Here is a 24,512-nt window from a genome sequence, read left to right as displayed (position 1 = left end):
TATCTTATTGGTCTGTTCACCTAACACAACAATCCTCCCCTTTTCTCAATTTTTAAAACCGTAATTCCTCAAAATACAGGTTTTGTTTTCATTTTTTGGTTAGGATTTAAATATTTATCTACATTTAGTTATTTTGTGGGGCTTCCCATATGGTAAAGAATCCACCTGCCAAGCAGGAGACTCAAGTTCGATCCCTGGGTCAGGAAGAGTCCCTGGAGAAGGAAACAGCAAGCCACTCCAGTATTCTTGCCTGGGAAATCATCTCATGGACAGAGAAGCCTGACAGGCTACAACCCTGGGGTCACAAAGAGTCAGTTACAACTTAGCGACTGAACAACTTACTTTGTACTTCACACTTTATACCTAAGTGACACATGTACTCTTACAAAAGACAGCCCCATAAGATTTTAAAAGAAAATTTTTGCTTTTCAACATACCTCTTAACCTTGATTACTAGATGGAAAAATGTAAGAATTATTAAAGTCCTTAACTGCCCCCATCCCAAAAGAAGATACCATCATTTTCACTTTTTCTAAACAATTTAGTATTGAATGTTAAGTACAGAAAAAATATAACTTTAAAACCCAAATTTTAAAGATTTTATGTAACTTTTATCTTATTTTTAATAAGAATATAGGATTAAAAATCTTACTTTATGCATTTTAAATAGAATTAGATTCACAACCATTTCTGCATTTGAGATTAAAATATTTCATATTTTTCTGAAGATAATTTTACCCCCAAATTAGATTTAATTATAAATATGCATAATAGGGAACTTATTCCTATGCCCTAAAAAAAAAAAGTCATTCATTATCATCTTTGATATCTGCAGAAGAGGATGAAATGTACAACTTTAGTAATGGTAAAATACTTTGTTGAGTAAGAACAGGAATGAAGAAGGTTAAAATGAAAATCAGAGGTATTAGATGTTCACTGACCAATTTAAGAAGCCAAAAGTGTAACTTACAGAATCTATTTTTCTCCCTTAAGACTTCTAAGGAAAACAAGAGTAAATGGATCTTGCAAATCATGAATACTTTCAAAGTTCTCTATAGCATCCCACAATATCTGCTTCCCCCAAAGAAGTAAATAACCCTAAAACCGCAGGATATTAAAGGACACTCTTACACTAAAGTTTGAGGAAGGGTAGAAAGCAGTAACAAATTAGAAAAGTTGCCCTGCAAATTGCCCCAATTGTCTGATCAGTAAAATGCTAAAGAATTATTAACTGTCATACCTCTATCCTTATTTCTGCCCTCATTTCCCCCCAAATTATAACTCAGAGAAAAATGGCTCTTATTTTTTGCACTCCAGGGAAAGAAAACTTTGTGTATAAAAATTTACCACAAAAGCTCAAGAAAATACGTCACCATGATGAATCCCATTATAAAGAAGTACTTGGTTCTAGAGTTGGTTTTTATGGTAAGTTAAAGATGAAGACTTTTCACAGCTTAATTTTTATATCATGCCAATTATTCTTTATTACATTCATACTCTAATGCAAACATCCAGTACTCCACAATCCAAAACTCCAAGACCACTGTCCACACAAACTAATTTAAAATCCCACTTTAAGACTCAGAACTATAAGGGAGAAAGACAGAAAATAGCAAAATGACAGACAATATTTTTAAAAATCATAGCTTTTGGATTCAGACAGAAAGGAGTTTATTTCCAGTTCTGCCAGTTACTTGTGATGTTAATTCAGGTATGTCACTTACCATCTAACTCTCAATTTTATTATAAAATGAGAATATACTTCAGAATTAAATGAAAATTTCCTGGATAGAAGTAGCACACATATCCTTCCCTTAAAAATATTAATTACAAAAACCTTTAGATTTCAAGCCCTGCTTTATAAAATTTATTTCACAGGCCTGTTTTCAAACTAGGAATGGAAACTTTAATTTCTAAAAATAAAATTACATGTTTCTAAATTTTAATGACCAAAACCACCAGAGAGGCTGAGGCTTTCGGATAAAACCTTAAAGAATGCTACTATCGTTATACATTTTTTCTGAGGACAGCTGGAAGGTGCTTTACTATACTTTCTTCTCCCAATTCATCTAAACACACAGTGGAACCTCTAGTTCTCTTGATTTTTCTGACGTTTCCTTATGGCTCCAATACATTTCCAACACATAAAAGGAAAAGAGATGAAAAGAAGCCACAGCTCCTAATAAACAATTTTAAAATAAACTATTTTATTGATATAACATGCATGAAGTATACAAAACAGTACATAATACTGAAGTTAATCTGGAAGTGGTATATAAACGAACATTACTGCTAATAAGCAACAGTGCAGAATTTAAAGCAATTCTGGTAGATTCTCACAACCAAGTCTCTTGATGAACTGACATCATCAAAATCACAAAATCTTTCAAATACTTCCTGGGATCTACTACATATTATATCTCAAATGTCAGTGAAACAACTAAGTAACAAAACCAAGCCCTTGCCCACTTGGAGCTTACATTCTCCTGTGAAAAACTAAAAACTGAAGGATTTTATCACAAAAGCACAAAGTATAAAGCTACTTTTGTTTAACTTGTTTAAAACTCATTAGCTACCTGAGTCTGAGCCAAGTTAAATAACCACTCTGTACCTCAGTTTCATCTTCAGTCAACTGCAGATTATAATAGGACCTACCATATACAGTCACGGGGGAATTTAATGAATACAGCATTAATAATGCCAAACAAATGCTTAAATGTATAGTAGTCACTTAACACTGCAATATGTTGACTTTTGATGATGATGCTGGAGCAGAAAACTTTGAAACTGTACTTTAAAGGGCTAATTTATCACATTAGCCTCTCTTCTATTTATTCTGGGGAAAGTTTTCTAAAATACAATTTAAATCCAAATTTCAGATAAGCAAATATAATTCTAAATGACCCCTGAAGTTACTGATAATTCTCATATGCTATTTAAAAGTTTGTTCCCTTGACAAATCACAATTACCAAATTCAGGAACACTGCTTATTACTATCATGTAAATAAATGTAAAATTCAATGCTTCCTTATTTGTTGGAAATAAGGCTTAAAAGATTTAACAGTTGCCATTATTTTCTCATAATTTAACATAAATAACATGTTTTTCCCACTATTCCAGGGCTCAAGAAAACAGATTTCTACCTTCTAAGCAATTAAAAACCTGAAGCTTAGGACATATCATATTTCCAAAGCAGGGCTGATATGGAAACTTGAGAGACTAGAGAAACTAAGAAACTAAGAAAAATGGGAAATTGAGGCCATGGGGCTGCATTAGTGGTACTTGCAAAAAACAAATTCTAGACAAGGGCTGTCCAACAGAAACAGAACATAAACCACAAATGTACTTTACTTTTTTCCAGTTTTTCATAAGTGACTGTATTTTTTAAAATTGAGGTATATAGTTGGTTTACAATGTTGTGCTAGCTTCTGGTATACAGCAAAATCATCCAGCTATATATATATATTCTTTTTCATATTCTGTCCCATTGTGGCTTATTACAGGATATTTAACATAGTTATTACCTGTGTTAAATGGTAGGACCTTGTTTTATCTTTTTATATGCAGCAGCTTGTATCTACTAATCCCAAACTCCCAATTTATCCACCCCCCTCTTTTGATAACTGTAAGTTTGTACACTATGTCTGAAAGTCTGTTTTTATTTTGTAAATAAGTTCATTTGCCTTTTTTTTTTTTGGCCACGCCATGCATGTTGTGGGATCTTAGTTCCCCAATCAGGTATTGAACTTGGGTCTCCTCAATGAAAGCATAGAGTCCTAACCACTTGACCACTAGGGAATTCAATATTTTTAACTTTTTTTTTTAGGTCCCACCTGTAAGTGGTATAAAATGATATTTCTCTGACTTCATTTAGTATGATAATCTCTAGGTCTATCCATGTTGCTGCAAATGGCATTATTTCATTCTTTTAATTGCTGAGTAGTATTCCATCATGTGTGTGTATGTATACATATATGTATCTCACATCTCTTTTATCCATTCATCTGTTGATGGACAACAAGGCTACTACCAGGTCTTGCATATTGTAAATACTGGGTTGGCTAAAAAGTTCCTTCAATTTTTAAGTAAAAATAAAAGACATTTTTCATCTTCACCAAGAACTTTATTGAACAATGCATTCACCATTTTGTTTCACTACCTTCTGCCATTTTTCAGGCAGCTTCATAATACCATCTTCCCAAAACTTTTTCTTTTTGAACAAAAACTTCCAGGTGCTTTTTACAGTCTCAGGGAACTGTAATATTTATTAAAGAGAATTTTGTAAAGACCAAAATAAATGGAAATCTGAAGGTGAAAGGTCTGGTGAAAATGGCAGATGAACCAGAACTTTCCAGCCAAGCTGTAACCGTTTTTGCCTGGTCAACAAATAAACGAACAGTCTTGTGTTAGTCTGATGAAAGATTATGCATTTTCTGTTAATTAATTTCAGACACTTCTGTTGACTGCTAGTTTCAGTTGGTCTCAATGGTAGAAGTACATGTTGGAATTAATCATTTAGTTTTCCAGAAGGAGCTCAAAACAGAAGACTCCCTTTCCAATCCTAGCATATACATCACCTTCTTTGGATGAAGACTGGCCTTTAATGTGGTTGGTGGTGGTTCATTTCACCTGCCCCACAATCTATTTATGCTTCACATTATTGTACTGTATCTCCTTTTCACCACCCGTCACAATTTGTTTTAAAAATGAAATGTTTTCCTTACAAGTAGAAAATTGCACATGGAAATATGGTCAACAAATTTTTTTTTTGCTTAACTATGCTATACCCCAAACCAAAGTGATTAATACCATAACCAAGCTGTTGTAAATGATTTTTAATGCTTGATTTGGGTATTTTGAATATACTGGCTATCTCCAGCCTGGCATAACGTTGGTTATTCTCAATTAATACCTTGATTTGATCGCTTCAACTGCTCTACCTGACCACTGAGCATTGGCCAGCAAGAAATCTCCAGCCAGAATCTTCACAAGCCACTTTTGACACATTCGATTAGTCACAGCACCTTCTCCATACACTGAACAAATCTTTTTTTCTTTCAGTTGCATTTTTACCTTTCTTGAAATAATAAAGCACAATATATTGAAAATGTTACTTTTTTCTTCCATCTTCAATATTAAAATGACTACACAAAAATTCACCAATTTTGATTTTTTTTAATGCACACTGATATGACAACTGTCACAATACAATCTAAAATGTTTCAAATTAAGTTAAAGAGAACTAAGCGCTACTAGAGCCGCCTTACCCAAAACCGAATCAAATTTTTAGCCAACCCAACAGTGCTGTTATGAACACTGGGGTGCATGGATCTTTTTGTACGATAGTTCTGTCTGGATACATGCCCAGGAATGGGATTGCTAGATCATATGCCATCTCCATTTTCAATTTTTTAAGGAACCTCCATACTGTTCTCTATTGTGGCTGCATCAATTTACATTCACACTAGTAATATAAAGGAGGGTTCTTTTTTCTCCACACCCTCTCCTACAAATTTATAATTTGTAGATTTTTAAATGATGGCCAATTCTAACTGGTGTGAGGTTAAACTTCAGTGCAGTTTTAATTTGTATTTCTCTTAATAATTAACAACGTTGACCATTCCGTGTGCCCACTGGTAATCTGTGTTTTCTTTAGAGAAATGGCTACTTTAGGTTTTCTACCCATTTTTCAAAACTGGGTTTTTGTTGTTGTTGTTAGTGAGCTGTTTGTATATTTTGGAAATTAAGCCCTTGTCAGCTCCATCATTTGCAAATATTTCTCGTAGTCCATAAGTGGTTTTTTTGCTTTCTTTATGGTTTTCTTTGCTATATAAGCTTATAAATTTGATCAGTTCCCACTTGTTTATTTTTGCTCTTATTTCTTTTGCCTTTGGGAGACTGACCTAAGAAAACACTGATATGATTTATGTCAGAGAACGTTTTACCTATGTTCTCTTATAGGAGTTTTATAGTATCGTGTCTTATATTTAAGTCTTTAAGCCATTTTGAGTTTATTTTTGTGTATGCTGTGAGTGTTCCATAAACGCATTTTTAAATTTTGTAGTAATCACATTAACAAGAGTAAAAGGAAACAGGAGAAATTAACTTTAATATTGACTTCCAACATATTAAAAATTATCATTTTAACATGTCATTAAAATTTCGGAAACATTTCACATTTTATAATACTAAGTCTTCAAGATCCAGCGTCTAATTTACAATTACAAAACATTTAGATTTGGAATGGCCACACTTCAAGTGTTCCAAAGCCACATGTGACAGCCAGATTGACAGAAACAGGAAGTAAAATACTGGTTTCTGGGGAAGGACGGGAAAATGAGAAGAACCTATTAATGGGTAATGATCCTTTTGGGGATGATGAGAATATTCTGGACTGGTAATAGATGCACAACCCTATGAATATACTAAAAATCACTGAATTATTCAAAAGAGTAGTTTTTTTTTTTTTAATTTGAAGGAAAAATTGTCACACATAGCTAGTGGGTGCAGTGCAGCTCCAGAGAACCAGGAAGTAGTAGCCTCTCCAATTACAACAGTGTGCCATTAAAATTTTACTTTCTGGACTGTTGTCATCACACTTGACACAATCTAGATGCAGAATAATTAAGGTTCTGAACCTACTAGTTTCATGAATATTTACTGAGTACCCACTATCTACAAAGCAAATAGGTACTGGTGGTAAAAGCATCAACAGCAATGTTCTCTAACATAACCTAAAGCCATAAACAAATTTTCATTCTAAGGTATTACACAGCAAGTTAATTTTTTTGACATAATCACAATAGTAAAAGATGTTTATCAATTTTCACAATCCACAGTCAAAAAATAAGTTATATAATTTTTAAAAGAAGTGTAGGATACTAGGAGAGTCATGAAGAAGATTCTCTGAGGAAACCATCATTAAAGATTAATTTAGGTAAGGCCAGTGATAGCATTTCAGGCAGAAAGTTCATCCTGTAGAAAACAGAGGCAAAGAAGGACTTGACACGTGTAGGAACTGAAACACCACCAATGTGACTAAAATACACAGAATAAAAACGCAGGGGAAAAAAAGAGCAGAAATGAGGAAGGCAATAGCCAGATTATGCAGGGTCATGAAGAACAGTGAGAAAAACAGTTGTGGCATGACAAACAGGTTTGGGTCTTTTAAAACAACTTGTCTGTATTGGGAGGGAAATGCCTGGAGAGAGATTAAAGTAGATACCCAGGAAAAGGTTAGGAATCCAGTGAGAATTATTAGATAGTTCACTGAGATGAAGAGAAGTAGCTCAATTAAGAGAGGCAGGAGATAAAATATATAGGACTTAGCTATTACAAACTGCAAGTGTATGATCTTAAAGAGGGAAACAAGGATCACTCTTATGGTTTTGATTTTCTACTGGGTGGATGGTAAAACAACTAAGATGAGGAAACATGAAATTGAGGGGTCAGACAGAAAATTAAAAAGGGAAAGAGAGAAGAGAAAATAAAAGAAGAGAGGAAGAGAGAAAATAAAAAATTCCATTTTAGACATGCTGAAAAAAGATGTCTACAAAAATCCAAAATGTCAAGTAGACAGATGAAAATTCAGAGTGATCTGGGCTGATGATATGGTGAGCAAGAGGAAAATTCAGGATCATCTGTTATCACTGGCACCAAAGAAAGAAAAATGTTTCAAAGAGTAGCTAATGTTGCTGAGAGATTAATAATAATAATAGCTACTATACCTTATAAGTTGTATCCGGATTTATTTGTAATAATTCATTTAATCCTCATAATAATTTCATGCGTCTACCAATGAGGAAACTAAGACACAAAGAGATCACACAAAGCTAATAATCAGCAAAGGCTGGTTCCAAAAGCGACGGAGGAGCCACAGCACATACTATTTCATTATCATCAATTACATGATGCCCCGCTGTTTGCCAATCAAAAAAAAATTTATACTATGACACAATTTTTATCATTTAGAATTTTTATTTTACACAAATTCAAAGAAACTTTAGATTTTACATACATCACTCTTAAGACTACATAAAGAAAAATAAGCAAACATTATTTTCTTCGCAGTGAAAGCCTACACACACAATTCTGAAAACACACACAAGAAACTGGCAATGAGGGGTAGGAATCCCTTAGGGTAGGAAAAAAAAGAACTATGAATCTGAGATAAATGAGAGGCTATGGTGCTGTTTGAAAGACACACACATATAACTTTTGTTACAGAACACTTTTAAAAGCCTGATGGACAGCAACAGGAAAGTGAAAAGATGAAAGCACCCATTATACCTGGTCGTACATGAAAGGTGAGGGAGTGAAGGGCAGTGATTAGAGAGAACTCTTCCAAACAGAGAACTCTTCCAAACACTGACTGTAAAAGGGGAGTGAGAAACAAGGCAGGAGTTTGGACAGAGAAAGAGGCAGAAGGTTGATTTTCTTCACAACACAGCCATGAGGCAGTATGTTTAAATGCTCAGGGGACAGCTATGGTAGAGGGCTGAGAAATTAAAAATAAGGACGACAGATAATGTAACGAAGAAGGTGGGATGGCTAGAATGGGTGAAATCCTGAATGAGAATAATAAATATCCAAACTGAAAATCAACTACTCTTAAATCCAGAGACTGGAAGTTACAGGCTCAACCATTGGCCCCAAGAATCAAACCAGAACAAAAGATCACAAGCATCTCTTCTTGAACCATTACCAAAGAATGAAAACCTAAATTATAGTTGACGTTGCTGGAGGCACAGTGGGGATAAGGTTAAGAGTGAAAAACTTTCAGAAGACTACCACTTTTTTGAAGTTTTACCTCCAGGATTCCTACAAGGTTTTCTGAGAGAAGATCAGAGAAAACTCCTTTCAAGATTCTGGCAAGGGAAGGGAGAAAGAAGCCATTTTTCTCATTTAGAAATAAACCCAGAGTATTCGGTTCTTCCTAACAAGGCCTGCCCTCCTCAAGAGAAACTATTTTGCCAGAGCGTAACATCAACTGGGGTTTTAACAGATCCAACCCATCTGAGAGAGGGGCAATATCCTCCAGCCCCCTCTAGCCTGACACCTACAGCTACTGCAAATAGTAAATACAGCCCAATTACTAGCCAGATAAAACATAAAAGCTCACACTAAAGGCCTACTTACATAATTCTTTTATCAGATACACATGCCTCACTTTCAAGAAGAAAATTACAAGGTACACTAAAACACAAAAAACACAGTTTAAAAAGGCCGAGCAAGCATCAGAACCAGACTCAGATATGGCAGAAGTGTGGGAATTAGACCTGAAATTTAAAACTATGACTAACATGCTAAGCTCTCTAACAGAAAGAGCTGCTGCTGCTGCTGCTAAGTCGCTTCAGTCATGTCCGACTGTGCGACCCCATAGACGGCAGCCCACCAGGCTCCCCCGTCCCTGGGATTCTCCAGGCAAGAACACTGGAGTGGGTTGCCATTTCCTTCTCCAATGCGTGAAAGTGAAGTCGCTCAGTCGTGTCCGACCCTCAGCAACCTCATGGACTGCAGCCTAGCAGGCTCCTCCGTCCATGGGATTTTCCAGGCAAGAGTACTAGAGTGGGGTGCCATTGCCTTCTCCAAGAAAGAGCTGACAACATCCAAAACAGATAGATAATGTAAGGAGACAGACGGAAACTCTAAGGATTAAAAGTAAATGCTAGAAATCAAAAACATTGTCTAACCAATAAAAAAATGCTTTTGATAAACTCGTTAGTACCTAAACATGGAGAAAGAAACAGTGAGCTAGAAGAAATGTCAATAAATGTCCAAAGCTGAAATAACAGTAATGGGAATACCAGAAGGAGAAGAAAAGAAGAAATATTTGAAGCAATAATAAACTGAGAATTCCCCTAAATTAATGATAGATACCAAATCACAGATTCAGGAAACAAAGAGTTCAAACCAAGCTAAACCTCCCCAAAATCGATACCAAAGTGTACTGTTGTTGTTGTTTAGCTGCTAAGTCGTGTCCAACTCTGAGACCCCACGGACTGTAGCCCACCAGGCTCCTCTGTCCATGGGATTTCCAAGGTAAGAGTAACATTCAAACTGAAGAAAATCAAAACAAAGAAAACATCTTGAAAGAAGCGAAAGGAAAAAAGGCACCTTGCCTACAGAGGACTGCTCTACATTAGAGTTCTCTTTAGAATTCATGAAAACACTGATATATTTCAAATGTTAAAAAAAAAAAAAGCCCCCTAAAATTCAGCACCCATTTATGATAAAAACTCTTCCAAAAATGGGCATAGAAGAAACTTACCTCAACATGATAAAGGCCCTATACAACAAACCCACAGCAAGCAAGCATTATTCTCAACAGTGAAAAACTGAAAGCATTCCCTCTAAGATCAGGAACAAGACAAGGGTGTTGACTCTCTCCACTATTATTCAACATAGGTTTGGAAGTCCTAGCTATGGCAATCAGAGAAGAAAAAGAATTACAAGGAATCCATATTGGAAAAGAACAAGTAAAATTCTCACTGTACGCAGATGACATGATACTATACATAGAAAACCCTAAAGATACTATCACAAATTTATTAGAGCTAATCAGTGACTTCAGTAAAGTCACAGGTTACAAAACCAATACATAGTAAGTACTTGCATTTCTATAATTAACAATAAAAAATCAGAAAGAGAAATTAAGGAATCAATCCCATTTACCATCACAACAAAAAGAACAAAATACCTAGGAATAAACCTACCTAATGAGACAAAAGTGCTGTAGACAGAAAAACTGTAAGACACTGATGAAAGAAATCAAAGATGACTGTAACAGGTGGAGATATTCCACATTCCTGGGCAGGAAGAATCAATACTGTGGACATGACTATACTACCAGATGTACCCTACAGATTTAATGCAATTCCTATCAAACTACCAATGGCATTTTTCACAGAATCAGAACAAAAAATTTCACAATTCGTATGGAAACACAAAAGACCCCAAATAGCCAAGGCAATCTTGAGAAAAAAGAATGGAACTGGAGGAATCAACTTTCCTAACTTCAGACTATACTACAAAGCTATAGTCATCCACGCAGTATGGTACTGGCACAAAAACAGAAATACAGACCAATGGAACACGAGAGAAAGCCCAGAGATAAACCCATTCACTTATGGGTACCTTATCTTTGACAAAGGAGGCAAGAATATACGATGGGGAAAAGACAGGCTCTTCAGTAAGTGGTGCTGGGAGAATTGGACAGTTACATGTAAAAGAATGAAACTAGAACACTTCCTAACACCATACACAAAGATAAACTCAAAATGGACTAAAGACACTAAATGTAAGACCAGAAACTATAAACCTCTTAGAGAAAACATAGGCAGAACACAGTATGACATAAACCACAGCAAGATCCTCTATGACCCACCTAACAGAGTAATGGAAATAAAAACAAAAATAAACAAGTGGGACAGAATTAAACATAAAAGCTTTTGCACAGCAAAGGAAACTATAAACAAGGTGAAAAGACAACCCTCAGACTGGGAGAAAATAACAACAAATGAAACAACTGACAAAGGATTAATTTCCAAATTATACAAGCAGCTCATACAACTCAATACCAGATAAACAAACAACTCAATCAAAAATCAGGCAAAAAAAAAAAAAAAAAAAAAATCAGGCAAAAGACCTAAACAGATATTTCTCCAAAGAAGACATACACATGGCTAATAGACACATGAAAAGATACTCAACATCGCTCATCACTCAGAGAAATACAAATCAAAACTACAATGAGATATTATTACCTCACCCTGGTCAGAATGACCGTCATCAAAAAATTCACAAACTATAAATGCTGGAGAGGGTGTGGAGGAAAGGGAACCCTCTTCCACTGTTGGTGGCATGTAAACTGATAAGTCACCACGGAAGACAGCATGTAGATTCCTCAAAAACTGGGAGTAGAACTACCATATAACCCAGCAAGCCCACTACCAGGCATATACCTTGAGGAAGTCAAACTCCAAAACGGCACATGTACCCCAATGTTCACTGCAGTACTAGGGTAACAGCTAGGACAAGGAAGCAACCTAGATGTCCGTCAACAGGTGAATGGATAAAGAAACTGTTGTACATACGTACAATGGAATTAAGTCATGAAAAAGAGCACATTTGAATCAGTTCTAATGAGGTGGATGAACCCAGAGCCTATTATACAGACTGAAGTAAGATAGAGGGGGAAACCCACAAGTATCATATACAGGGAATCTAGAAAGATGGCACCAATGAACCTATCATAGGGCAGCAGTGGAGACGCAGCACAGAAAGCAGACTTAGGGAGACAGGAGGGGCGGGGAGGAGGAGAGGGCGGGAGGAATGAAGATACCCACATGGAAGCATATACACTTCCATATGCAAAACAGACAACTAATGAGAATTTGCTATACGACTCAGGGAAGTCAAACTAGGGCTCTGTAACAACCTAGAGGTGGGAAGGCGTGGGAGGTGGGAGGGCAGTTCCAAGGCAGGGGACATATATATACTTATGACTGGCTCACGTTGATGTATAGGGAGGCCAACACAATAATGTGAAGCAAGTATCCTTCAATTAAAAATAAATTTTAAAAAAGAAAGAAGTCCCACAAACCTAGATTTTAATATACAATAAAATTATCCCTCAGAAATCAAGAATAAAGACATTTCAGACAAACATAAAATTGAGGGACTCTGTTGCCAGCAGACCTGCTTTACAAGAAATGTTACAAGAAATTTTTCAGAAAGAAGGGTAATGATATAGATCAGAAACTTTAAATGTATATAAAGAAAGGAACAGCATTATGAAAGGAATAAATGAAGATAAAATAAAACATGTACTACCTATGAAGTAATGTAACATTATTTGGAGGAGCACTTTTTTTTGGCTACACCACACAGCTTGTGGGATCTTAAGTTCCCCACCAGGGATGGAACCCAGGACCCTGGCAGTGGAAGCATGGAGTCCTAATCACTGGACCACTAGGGATTTTCCAGGAGAGCACTTTAAAGTAAGTGTATATGGCACATTCAAGGCTAACCACTAGAAAAGCTTTTTTAAAAAAGCACAATTGCTATGCTAAGAAGAAAAAAGCCAGAATGATATAAAATAATTAAAGCAAGATAAGGTAGAAAAGAATGGAAGGTGAAAGAACAAGGCAAGGAACAGAAAACCATTTAAAAAATACGGTAGGCACTAATCGAACTGAATCAATGATAATCTTAAATGTCAATGGTATAAATATAATAATACAATATACTACTGAAGTGGGTAAAAAAAGATTCAACTTTATGTTGTCCGTAAAAATCACACTTTAAATACAAAGACAAAGATACAATAGCAATAAAGGAAAAAAAAACTGAAAGTCAAAAAACAAAACACAAAAGAAAAGCTTTGCGACAAAGAATTGTCAACGACCTCTTGAATATGACACCAAAACATAGGCAACAAAAGTAAAAATAAAATGGATTACATCAAGATGAAAAACTTCTGTGTATCAAAGGATACAATCAACAGAGTGAAAAGGCAAACTATGGAATGGGAGAAAATATTTGCAAATCATATAAATGACAAGTCATTAGTATCCAAAATACATAAAGAGCTCTTGAACTCAACAACCAAAAACAAACCACCTATTTTAAAAATGGGCAAAGAACTCAAACAGATTATTTCTCCACACAATATACAAATGGTCATCAAGCAAATAAAAAGAGGCTCAACATCACTACATAACTACCGTTAGGAAAATGCAAATCAAAACCACAAGATACTACTTCACATCCACTGAGATGGCCACTATGAAAAACAAAATGGAAATAACAAGAGTTTGCAAGGATGTGCAGAAATTGGAACCCTGAGCACTGCTGGCAGGAACAAAAAATGGTGCAGCCACAATGGAAAACAGTATGGTTCATCAAAAAATTGAAAACAAAACTGCGATGTGATCCAGCAATTCCACTTTTGGGTATATACTCATGAGAAATGAGAAAGGGTCTCAAATAAGAAAATCTGCACACTCTTGTTCACAATATTATTCAAAAAACCAAAAGGGAGAAGCTACCTGTCTACTGGCAGATGAATAAACAAAATGTGGTCTATAAATACAATGGAATATTATTCAGCTCTAAAAAAATCTGACATGTGCTACAGAATAGATGCACCTTGAGGACATCATACTAAGTGAAATCCATCACAGAAAGATAAATATTGTATGACTTTACTTAGAGTCAGAAAGTAAAATGGTAATTGCCCAGGCTAGGGAAAGAGAGGAAAAAGGGGTTATTATCCACTGGGTACAGAGTTTCAGTTTTGCTAGATGAAAACATTCTGAAGATTGGATACACAGCAATGTGAATGGTTAAGACAGTAAATTTTGTGTGTATTTTATCACAAATTTGGGGAAAAAAATAGAAGGATGGAGAAAAGTATACTATGTTCAGATCAGATAAGTCGCTCAGTCGTGTCCAACTCTTTGCGACCCCATGAATCGCAGCACTCCAGGCCTCCCTGTCCATCACCAACTCCCGGAGTTCACCCAGACTCACGTCCATTGAGTCGGTGATGCCATCCAGCCATCTCATCCTCTGTCGTCCCCTTCTCCTCCTGCCCCCAATCCCTCCCAGCATCAGAGTCTTTTCCAATGAGTCAACTCTTCGCATGAGGTGGCCAAAGTACTGGAGTTTCAGCTTTAGCATCAAGCTTTAGCATCCTTCCAAAGAAATCCCAGGGCTGATCTCCTTCAGAATGGACTGGTTGGATCTCCTTGCAGTCCAAGGGACTCTCAAGAGTCTTCTCCAACACCACAGTTCAAAAGCATCAATTCTTCGGCGCTCAGCCTTCTTCACAGTCCAACTCTCACATCCATATATGACCACAGGGAAAACCATAGCCTTGACTAGATGAACCTTTGTTGGCAAAGTAATGTCTCTGCTTTTGAATATGCTATCTAGGTTGGTCATAACTTTCCTTCCAAGGAGTAAGCGTCTTTTAATTTCATGGCTGCAGTCACCATCTGCAGTGATTTTGGAGCCCAAAAAGTCTGACACTGTTTCCACTGTTTGCCCATCTATTTCCCATGAAGTGAGGGGGCCGGATGCCATGATCTTCGTTTTCTGAATGTTGAGCTTTAAGCCAACTTTTTCACTCTCCACTTTCACTTTCATCAAGAGGCTTTTGAGTTCCTCTTCACTTTCTGCCATAAGGGTGGTGTCATCTGCGTATCTGAGGTTATTGATATTTCTCCAGGCAATCTTGATTCCAGCTTGTGTTTGTTCCAGTCCAGCGTTTCTCATGATGTACTCTGCATATAAGTTAAATAAACAGGGTGACAATATACAGCCTTGACGAACTCCTTTTCCTATCTGGAACCAGTCTGTTGTTCCATGTCCAGTTCTAACTGTTGCTTCCTGACCTGCATACAGATTTCTCAAGAGGCAGATCAGGTGGTCTGGTATTCCCATCTCTTTCAGAATTTTCCACAGTTTATTGTGATCCACACAGTCGAAGGCTTTGGCATAGTCAATAAAGCAGAAATAGATGCCTTTCTGGAAATCTCTTGCTTTTTCCATGATCCAGTGGATGTTGGCAATTTGATCTCTGGTTCCTCTGCCTTTTCTAAAACCAGCCTGAACATCAGGAAGTTCACGGTTCACATATTGCTGAAGCCTGGCTTGGAGAATTTTGAGCATGTGAGATAAGTGCAATTGTGCACTGGTTTGAGCATTCTTTGGCATTGCCTTTCTTTGGGATTGGAATGAAAACTGACCTTTTCCAGTCCTGTGGCCACTGCTGGGTTTTCCAAATTTGCTGGCATATTGAGTGCAGCACTTTCACAGCATCATCTTCCAGGATTTGAAATAGCTCAACTGGAACTCCATCACCTCCACTAGTTTTGTTCGTAGGGATGCTTTCTAAGGCCCACTTGACTTCACATTCCAGGATGTCTGGCTCTAGATGAGTGATCATATCATTGTGATTATCTGGGTCGTGAAGATCTTTTTTGTACAGTTCTTCTGTGTATTCTTGCCACCTCTTCTTAATATCTTCTGCTTCTGTTAGGTCCATATCATTTGTCCTTTATCGAGCCCACCTTTGCATGAAATATTCCTTTTGTATCTCTGATTTTCTTGAAGAGATCCCTAGTCTTTCCCATTCTGTTGTTTTCCTCTATTTCTTTGCACTGATCGTTGAAGAAGGCTTGCTTATCTCTTCTTGCTATTCTTTGGAACTCTGCATTCAGATGTTTATATCTTTCCTTTTCTCCTTTGCTTTTCACTTCTCTTCTTTTCACAGCTATTTTTAAGGCCTCCCTGGACAGCCATTTTGCTTTTTTGCATTTCTAATCAAAGAAAGCTGTAGTCATTTTAATTTCAGATAAATTCAAAGCAAGGAAAATTACTAGAGGGACATCACATAGTGATAAACAGGTCAATTATCCAAGATAATATTAAAAATACTTAAACTGGGAAATTCTCTGGTAGCCCACTGGTTAGGACTTGGTGTATTTACTGCCAGACCCCAGGTTCGAAATCTGGTCAGGGAACTAAGATTCTATAAAACTCAAGGTGTGGCAAAAAAATAAAAATAAAAAACTTAAGCTGTTTGAGCACAAGAGAATTTCAAAATACATAAGGCAAAAGCAATAGAACTACAAGGAAAAATAGATGAGTCCAGTGTTATAGCCAGAGACTTTAACATTCCAGCATCAGTATTTGACAGATCCAGCAGGCAGAAAAACAAAAACAGAGCTGAACGAATCAACACCAACAATCAAATTGGATACGTTATAATTGCTATCTATAGACTGTTTCATCCAACAAAGAGCAAGATTCACACTCTTCTCAAGGTCACATACAATATTCACCAGGGAGACATATCTGGTGCCATAAAACACACTTACAAATTCAAAAGAACAGAAACTATACAAAAACTGCTTTCAGAACACAGTAGAAATAAACTAGAAATCAATGACAGAAAGACAGCAAGAAAACCTCAAAATACTAAACAGAGTTCCAAATAATACATGGGTGAAATAAGACAAACTAAGAGACATTTTAAAATATTTTGAAATTTGAAAACAAAAATACAACAAAATTTGTGGGATTTGGTGAAGTAGTGCTTAGAGCCAACTTTACACTGAATGCATATATTAGAAAAGAAAAAAAATAAAAATCATTAATCTAAGATTCTACCTTATGGAACTAAAAAAAAAAAAATTAAATACAAAGTAGGCAAAAGAAAAAACAATTTAAAAATTAGAGCAGAAATCAATGAAACTGAGAACACAAAATAAACAAAGGAAAACCAACCAAATCAAAAGCAGGTCCTTTGAAAAATCAAGTAAATTAATAGGTCTCTGCTACTGTTGCTGCTAAGTCGTTTCAATTGTGTCCGACTCTGTGCGACACCATAGACGGCAGCCCACAGGCTCGCTCCCCTGTCCCTGGGATTCTCCAGGCAAGAACACTGGAGTGGGTTGCCATTTCCTTCTCCAATGCAAGAAAGTGAAAAGTGAAAGTGAAGTCGCTCAGTTGTGTCCGACTCCTAGCGACCCCATGGACTGCAGCCTACCAGGCTCCTCTGTCCATGGGATTTTCCAGGCAAGAGTACTGGAGATAGGTCTCTACACAGGTTTAAAAACAGCAAAAGACAAGACACAAATTATTAAATGTAAGAAATGAAAGAAGCCACCTCTACTAATCCCATGGACATCAAAGGAATAAAAGAGTATTACAAATGACTATGCTCACAAATTTGATAATCTAGATGTAGTGGATTGATTCCCTAAAAGACAATCTGTTAAAACCCACAAAGACAAATAGACACTCTGAATAGGACTATATAGATTAAGAAGGCTGAATTAATAATAATTTTTCAAAACAAACAACGCCAGCCCCAGATGTGTCAATGATGAATTCTACCAAACATTTAAGGAAGAGATTCTCTACAATTTCTTTCACAGACTAGTGGTAAAAGGACCATTCCTAATTCACTCTGTGAGGTCAGCATTACCCTAATAGTAAAAGGAGACAAACACAGACAAAAGGAAAGCTAGAGCACCTCTCATGAACAAGGATGTAAAAATTGTCAACAAAATATTAGCAAACTGACTCCAACAATATATAAAAATAATTATACACAACCAAGTGAGACTTAATCCAGGTATACAAGCCTGGTTCAACATTCAAAAATCAGTTAGTGTAACCCATCCCATTTAACAGGCTAAAAAAGAAAAACCAGATGACCATATCAAAAGCTGCAGGAAAATCATCTGATAAAATTCAACACTCATTCACAATAAAAACTCTCAATAAGTAAAAAATAGAGTGGAACTTTCTCAACTTGATAAACAACATCTACAAAAAACCTACAGCTAACATACTGATTTGGTGAGAAACTCAACACTTTCCCACTAGGATCAGGATATACCGTCTCATCACTTGTCAGCATCATCCTTGAAGTTCAGTCCAGTGCAATAAGACAATAAATAGTGTACATATTGGGAAGGAAAAAAACACACTGTTTGTGGGTGCAATCATCTGAAAAAAACTGACAAAATAATTCCTAGAACAAGTTAGTAATGATAGCAAAGTTGCAGGACACAAGGTTAACATACAAAAGTCAATAGCTGTCCTATATATGGGGAGTGAACCAACAGAATTTGAAATTAAAAACATAATACCAATTATATTAACACCAAAAATAAATAAAAATAAATACATATAAAACTAACAAAATATGAAAAAGAACTGTATGAGGAAAACTACAAAACTCTGATGAATGATATAAAAAAAAAACTAAAAAAGTGAAGGACTAATACTACTCAATTTCAAGACTTACTATAAAGCTACAGACCTCAAGACAAAGAAGTATTGACCAAAGAATTAACAAATAAATCAACAGAACAGAATAACACAGAAATAGACCAATGTAAATACACTCAACTGATCTTTGACAAAAGAGCAAAGGCAATACAATGGAGCAAAGGCAGTCTTCAACAACAACGCTGAAACAATTATGATACACAAACACAGGGAGTTCTCTGGTGGCTAAGAGGTTAGGATTCCAGGCTTTCACTGCTGAGACTGGGGTTCAAACCCTGGTCTGGGAACCGAAATCCCACTAGCCACGTGCCCAAAACAAACAAAACAAAGCACCCTAGACACAGACCTTACATCCTACATAAAAATTAACTCAAAATGGATCACAAATATAAATGCAAGATATAAAAGATATAAAAGCTCCCAAAAAGATAACATGGGAGAAGATCTAAAAACCATGTGAGTGACTGGGGTTTTTTAGGATACAACACCAAAGGCACAATTCATGAAAGAAATAACTAATAAGTAAGACTTCACTAAAGTAAAAAACGAAAACTTTTCAGCATAAGAAAAGATCAAGGAAGTGAAGACTAGACTGGGAGACAGTATCTGCACAAAAAGTATCTGGTTAGAAGGACTGTTTGAGCAAGCTCTGGGAGTTGGTGATGGACAGGGAAGCCTGGAGAGCTGCAGTTCATGGGATCGCAGAGGCGGACACAGCTGAGCGACTGAACTGACTGAAAGGACTGTTATTCAAAATACACAAAGAACGCCTATACTTCAATTTGAAAAAAAATTAAAAAATGGACCAAAGACCTAAACAGACACCTCAGCAAAGATGACACACAGATGACAAGCATACGAAAAGATATGCCAGTCAAGTCACAGGGAAATGCAAACTAAAACGGGATATCACTATACACTTATTAGAATGGCCCACATCCAACACACGGACCAGAGCAAACGCTGACAAGGCTTGTGGAGCACCAGGTACTCTCACCCACTGCCAGTAGGAATACAAAATCATGCAGATACTTTGGAAAAGAGTTTGGCAGTTTCTCAAAAAACTAAACATAGTCTTAACGTATGATCTGGCAATAACACTACTTGGTATTTACCAAAAGGATCTGAAAACTTGTGTCCACACAAAAACCTGTAAGCAGATGTTTATAGCAGGTTTATTCATGATTGCCAAAATGTGGAAGCCAATGAGATGTTCATTAGCAACTAAATGAATACGTTTTACAACCAGACAATAAGACATTATACAGCAATAAAAATCGTTATCAAGCCAAAAGGAGATATGGAAAAAACTTAAACACATAAATGGAGAAAACTTAAAACACGTATAACTAACTGAAACAAGCCAATCTGAAAAGGCTATATATTGTAAAATCCCAACTCTTTAACATTTTGGAAAATCAAACGTATGGAGACAGTTGAAAAATCAGTGGCTAGTAGGATTTTGGGAAGGGAGGGACGAATAGGCAGAGCATAGAGGATTTTTAGGGAAGTGAAAATATACTGTATGATATTATAATGATAAATACATGTCATTATACATTTGTCCAAACAGAGTAAACACCACTAACAGTGAACCCAAAGGTAAACTATGAACTTTGGGTGATTATGATGTATCAACATAGATTCATCCATTATAACAAATGTACATACATGATGGCGGGGGATGTTGATAATAAGGGAGGCTATGCACATGTGGAGGCAGGAGGTTTATGTGAAATCTCTGTATGTTTCTATTTTGTGTGAACCTAAAACTGCTATTTTTAAAAAATCTTTAAAAAAATGAATACTAAATAAACATTCAAAAGTGTTTGTGATATGTAAAGAAAAAAAAACAGAAGCAGAACTGTGATTACCAACTACAAAAATCTGCAGAATAAAAACTAAAAAGGTAGCAAAAATGAAAAAGAGTCTTTGCATGTTTTTGAGACAACTGAAGAAATCTGAATATGGACTTTATTACATGATATCAAGATGTTTTGGTTATTTGTTAGAAGTAATACTGGTACTTCTGTGTAAGAAAATGTTTCTAAATATATTAAAACAAAAAAGATATTAACATAAGCTGAGAATATGGAAGACATTTATACACGAGGCTAAAAAGATAAGATAACCTGCATATGCTTTAAAATTCCTGAATAAAGAAAAGGCAAGATGAAAATTATCCTTGGGTCACTAAAGTATTTCTAAGACCTGAAGGATCTGAAACTATCAAACAATTACCATATATGCAGACACAATAGGCTTCAAATACAAAGTCTGAGAGACAAGAATACTAGAATATTAACTGATAAATAAGATATTAATATATCTAAACAACTAGAAATTTCAAATGTGTCACTATATATATATTAAAAACAAAACCCAGTAGTCATTACCTATCATCTAAAAAGCACTGAGAAACAACAAGCACATCAAAAATACTGTAATATTTATTTGGCTAGCATCAAAAAAACAAGCAGAAATACAAAAAGTAAATAAATATAATTTTAATCATAGACTCAACATTTCCTTGCAGGTAAACTAATTAAAAAAAAACTCATCAAATATATTGCTGCTGTTGTTTAGTCACTAAGTTGTTATACAGCTCTTGTGCTACCCTACCCACATGGACTGTAACCTGCCAGGTTCCTCTGTCCATGGGATTTCCCAAGCAAGAACACTTGGAGTGGGGGTTGCCATTTCCTTCTCCACCTAGGAGGAATCTTCTCGACCTAGGTATTGAACCTGAGTCTCCTGCATTGGCAGGCAGATTCTTTACCACTGAGCCACCAGTGAAGCCCTAAAATACTTCTAATGTTGTCTGTACTCTTGTCTGTATTTATAAACATCCAGCAACTTTCATAAGTAATAAATACAGGATGGAAAAAGCAGGATACAGGCCCTAGATAGTTAAAGTGTCAGCCACTCAGTCGTGTCAGACTCTCTGCAACTTCATGGACTGTAGCCAGCCAAGCTCCACCGTCCATGGCATTTTTCTAGGCAAGAATACTGGAGTGGGTTGCCATTTCCTTCTCCAGGGGATCTTCCTGACCCAGGAATCAAACCCGGTCTCCTGCAGTGCAGGCAGACTCTTTCCTCTCTGAGCCACAAGGGAAGCCCCTAGATAGTTAAGGTACATAACAAAGGAATGATTTCATTTAGTCCAGACTCTCACATCTTCCCATACAGAGAATAGTGCTTGAGATGTCTGGATTTCTTTAATTGATAGTAACCGTTTCATGTTCTGACTATCTGTAAAACTCCTATAAGCCCTGGCTCCTCCCTTACTTCGAGTCAGTTCCTTAGACCAATCCGAGAGTCTTCCATGCTTAAATCCTCAGAAAACCCATCAAATAAAATAGAATTCTCAACTTATAGGTTGTGCTTTTGCTTTCAGTCGACAAACTAGAAGTTCCTATGTTTTCTGAATATGTAAACACATAAAAAAGTTGTTAAAGGTTCCCTCTGAGAGGGAAGGAAGGAAAGAATGGATGGGTAACGAGAACTTTTACTCTTTATTTCTATAACTGATAATTTTTAACAATGAAATCCTGTAGCCATAAAAAAACAACTTTTTTTTAACCTTCCAAACTTCTGTATCATTTAAAAAGTTTAAAGGGTTCAAAGTACTGACCGTAAAAAAATTAAAAAAGAGAACTGAACCAAACAAAAAAGAAGAAAAACAATGAAACCGTGACTCAATAAAGTGAAACCAAAAGTCAGTGGCTCAACTGATAAAACAGAGAATATGTGAACTAAAGGCAGGAGAAAGAAAGGAAACAAAAAAAAGAGATAAACAAACAAAAAAGAAGCTAAACCATATCCTGTGTTTACCACATATTAAAAACAGACCATAATTAATAAATGAAATCTGCTGCTGCTAAGTCGCTTCAGTCGTGTCCGACCCCATAGACGGCAGCCCACCAGGCTCCCGTCCCTGGGATTCTCCAGGCAAGAACACTGGAGTGGGTTGCCATTTCCTTCTCCAATGCATGTAAGTGAAAAGTGAAAGTGAAGTCGCTCAGTCGTGTCCAACTCTTCGCGACCCCATGGACTGCAGCCTACCAGGCTCCTCCGTCCATGGGATTTTCCAGGCAAGAGTACTGGAGTGGGGTGCCATTGCCTTCTCCGAAATGAAATCTAGTACATTTTAAATAAGAGATTTTTTAAAGCCTCAACTGACAAAAATTTAGCAGCCACATTATAAAAAGCCACCTGGTCCTCAAACATACATCCCCCTTTACAAAAAAAAAAAAACCACCAAAGATCACACAGTTTCAAAAAAAAAAATGAAAGAGATAGAATGATTATAAACACATTTTATAGGATGAATAATAGTTTTGATCCCCCAAACTTAGCCAGCACAATTCTGAACAAATATTCACTAGTCTCACTTGTGTGTTAGTCACTTAGTCGTGTCTGACTCTTTGTAACCCCATATATAGCCCACCAGGCTCCTCTGTCCACGGAATTCTCTAGGCAAGAATACTGGAGTGTATTGTCATGCCCTTCTCCAGGGAATCTTCCTGACTCAAGGATCAAACCCGTATCTCCGCACTGCAGGCAGATTCTTTACCATCTGAGCCACCAGGGAAGCCATAAAAACATACACAATGCTCAACAAACTCTTGGTTAACACACCATAACAAATGTAAAGTACTATTCACTATGCTGCAGCCCATGGGGTCGCAAAGACTTGGATACAACTGAGCAACTGAACAACAACATTTACTATGACCAAGAGGGTTTTGCTCCAAGAATTCAAGAATATAGTTATGTAAAAATTTTTATCAGAAAGGTATTTGAAAATGCCTTAATTTGACAAATGCAAGTCTTAATTTGAAAAAGAATATATATCTAAAGTTGAGGTAAAATTATATTTTCTTTAAAAAAGGGAAAAGATAAGAATATCTGCCATTACTGCTACCACTTACAGCAATCCTTCCACTTAAACACAAACTCTTTTATAAAATTAAACACAAATTTTGCATAAAATTTATTTTAACCACAAGAATTTTCAAACAGACACCAATCTTAAATTACTTTCAAAGCTGTAACTTTAAGTACCTATCCTTTAGAACTGTGAGAAAATTCATTTCTGTTGTTTATGCCACCCAGTCTACGGTATTTTGCTGGGGCAGCATCGGCTAACACATCCACACTCTGATTAAAAAGGGAAGAAAATCCTCTGTTGCCAATGGAGGTGACTATTGTATCATATCTTGACTCACTTCAGTTTACTTGCTAACTGTAAAAGGAATAAAACATATCTCTTCACAAACAGGTCTTGTGGCTCAAACCTTAATCAAGTTATTACCCAAGTGACCTAACATCACTAACAATGAGAAATATATATTAACATGATTAACACATATATATTAACATGATTCAACATGAATTACACATTACAATTGGAGTCCTGACAAAAATGTTTTATGTGATAATCTAGTCAAACCTTTATACCTTAACTCCCAGTTTATAAGAAATACAAGTTAAAACACCACCATGAGGAAATCTCCAGGATTAAAAATGGAGAGATATGCAGGAGAACCATCATAAAGTTTAAAAGACTAAAAAACTATATTCAGGGAATTCCCTGGCTAGAACTCAGCGCTTTCACTGCCATTCAGTTCACTTCAGTTGCGTCCGACTCTTTGCAACCCTGTGAATCGCAACACGCCAGGCCTCCCTGTCCATC

The 24,512-nt window shown here is 36.3% G+C and overlaps 1 protein-coding gene across 3 annotated transcripts in view; it reads right to left on the bottom strand.

Annotated features, from left to right (window-relative positions):
- UBE2K (ubiquitin conjugating enzyme E2 K) overlaps positions 1–24,512 on the bottom strand; it is a 79,631-nt gene that overhangs the window by 34,788 nt on the left and 20,331 nt on the right.

This window comes from Bos taurus, chromosome 6 (assembly GCF_002263795.3).
Source record: "Bos taurus isolate L1 Dominette 01449 registration number 42190680 breed Hereford chromosome 6, ARS-UCD2.0, whole genome shotgun sequence".
Taxonomy (NCBI): Eukaryota; Metazoa; Chordata; class Mammalia; order Artiodactyla; family Bovidae; genus Bos; species Bos taurus.
Note: the sequence above shows the minus strand (reverse complement) of the source record. Positions and strands in the feature narration are given on the sequence as shown.